The sequence below is a fragment of the Malus domestica genome, chromosome 03 (genome assembly GCF_042453785.1).
Source record: "Malus domestica chromosome 03, GDT2T_hap1".
Classification (NCBI taxonomy): Eukaryota; Viridiplantae; Streptophyta; class Magnoliopsida; order Rosales; family Rosaceae; genus Malus; species Malus domestica.
In genome coordinates this window covers 30492576-30495323 of record NC_091663.1, presented here as the reverse complement: position 1 = coordinate 30495323, position 2748 = coordinate 30492576, and the positions used below count along the sequence as shown (strand labels likewise).

Below are 2748 nucleotides of genomic sequence, written 5' to 3'. Positions count from 1 at the left end.
TTTGTTGTGTTTAATAGTTCTTTTAAGGTGATTTTACATTAATGAAGAAAATAAAAAAGTTCTTGGTGACTTTCAAAGCAATTGCTTCTCCGAGTAGCCAGCGTTGCTTTCAAACATTTTTCAGAGGAAGTATAGCCTTACATTCCCATGTACATTATTTTTCCATCTTTTTATCTACGAGTAGGGAAGAAAGATATACATATATATATATATATGTGAATTGTTATTAGCATTCTAAAAATTTCATTTTATACTTCAAACTTTCTATATTAGGAAAAAAATATACACTTATGAGGAGTGTAGAATGAGATTTTTGAAGTACCAATAATACTTCATATATGTCACAGCCCGTCCCGGAAAATTATTCTCATGGATGGGAAATGTCGAGAATACCCTTAAATGTTTCATGGGATTTAATATTAGGGTTTATTTGGTTGCCCTAGCTTAATTTTGGATAATTTGGGACTTAGACTTTTTGTTTGGTTGTAGATGTGGGTTTGGTGATGTGTCAGTGTGAGGACCACACACACACACCCAAAACTTCCTCTCTCTCTCACCCTTCCGTACTCTCTCGGACACACTATCTCTCTCTCTCTCTCTCTTCTTCTCTCTTGTATGGACTACACCCAAAACCCATCGAAAGTGTGAAGATCGAGGGTATGAAGCACACCATTGTGTTCGTGAGAACCATACGAGTTGAATGGTACCATTTTCAGGTAAGAACTCCATTAAAAACTCGTGAAATCCGAACCCCGATTTGAGGTACTATTCATGCTCACGTAAAATGTTGATTTTTAGGGAATTTTAAGGACATATGAAGCTTTAGGAGGTCCTAAGGAGGCTCGAAATGGTTCATTGGGTGAAATTGGACGTCTGGATCGGGAGTTTCAAGCTTGGCCGGATTTTGTGGAATTTCTCCGGCGAGATTCCGTGACTTTTGGAGCTTCAAATTGGTAAGGAAATGTTCTTCAAGTTGTAAGCTTCATTTTGGTGCAAATTTCGTAGGAAATGGATGAAAAATGAGTGAGATATAGCGATTTGAAAAATTCCCAGTTTTCCGGCGACAACGACTGTCGCCGGAGTCTGAGGTTGAAGACGACGGAATATTCCGTCAATTCTGACGGAATATTCTGACGTCGTCAGTTAAGTTTAATGGAATCTGTTAGGATTTAGCGGAATATTCCCTAACTGTCGTTACTGTTTCCGTTAGGGTTTCCTGCGCGTGGCCGCGCATCTTGTTGTGCACTCGCCGGCGCGTGGTCACCCGTGGGTGGATGAAAAATTATTTTAAAAATTTGGGGACGATCCTGAGATTGTATAGGTCACTATGGTATATTCATATACCCAATTTGAGCTATGTATGAGAAGTTATTAGCTAGTTTTGCCTATGTGCTTTAAATAACGTTTTTATAGTTAATTCGCATATAGGTGAGACTTATCCCGAGGACGAGCGGGTTCAAGGGTGACTTGGGGGCTACAACCCTTCAACATATCCGTGAGTGGGCTTTTGGTTTTCAGTATATATGTATATACTTGATATTTTCCAAGAAATATGTGTTTAAATGAAAGTATGCCTTACATGCCATGCATATGAAATTATATTTCATATATGAATTGGTATATGATCCATTATATATATAATTGTGGTGTTGTGGACGCTCAGGTAAGCTCAGGTGAGTTATGTTTGGTTATGTGAATTATCAATGATGTGATATGTGATTGAATAACGTTGAGCTCATCAAACTGCACCTAGGATGATTGTGATTTTAGCCAGAGATATGGCACATGCCTGTTTATTATGTCACCTCCCGCACTATATGCTCATATTGGATCCAATTTAGGTGCACAGTCCTGTCGCATAGACCATCTTAGGTGGTTCCGACTCGTAGGTGACTAGCGATTTATCGTCCAACTATTATGTGTGAGTAGTATTGAGCATGATTATATTACACCCATTATTGTCGTACAGACCTTTTCATTTGGTTCCGACACTTGTGCAATATTATGTGTGAGTAGTATTGAGCATGATTATATTACACCCATTATTGTCGTACAGACCTTTTCATTTGGTTCCGACACTTGTGCAATATAGTGCCGTATAGGTCATTATAGTGACTTTGGTTAGATTGACTTTTGAGCTATGAATTCAGCCGTACAGACTACCACAGGGGTTCCGGCTAACATGTTATATTTATATGAAATTATTCTTACCTGAATTGCTTACTTTGTTATATCTTGGCATGGCATACATATGAATATGATTATGTGAAGCATGATTTGAATTGATATAATTACATAAATATTTATGTATATGCATATATCTTGATTCTGGGAAAAATTATACATGTTTTACAGCGAGGGGTTATATATGTTGATAAATGAAATGGTTTTGTAAAACATTTGTTTTTGCCCACTCACGTTTCCTGTTTTGCGCTCCTCCAGGTTTTAAGTAAGCTTGCTGTCGGTGGCCTTAAGGATTTCGACGGTTCTGACATATTTAAACAATAGTAGGACATTCTTGATACTGTATAACTAGTACTTGTCCTACTGGACTGCACCTAGACTTATTATGCTCTGATTATGAGTATTTACTTTCGTAATTGACTCCTAACACTTCTCGCTTTCTAGTGCACTCTAGTAGTTTTAGTTTTTAATTATTTGTATATTTCTTATCTTAATTGCTTCCGCATTGTGCACATGGCTACGTCACCCTCATGTGATGGCCATCATGCCTTGATCTCGATCGGG

At 37.8% G+C, this 2748-nt stretch overlaps 1 long non-coding RNA gene across 1 annotated transcript; it reads left to right on the top strand.

The window, feature by feature from the left end:
• Positions 1-558: 558 nt before the first annotated feature.
• Positions 559-2627, top strand: LOC108173086 (uncharacterized). The gene is made up of 3 exons (XR_011578840.1): positions 559-716; positions 799-1495; positions 2443-2627. It is a non-coding gene; the product is annotated as an uncharacterized lncRNA (long non-coding RNA).
• The last annotated feature ends 121 nt before the right edge of the window (positions 2628-2748 follow it).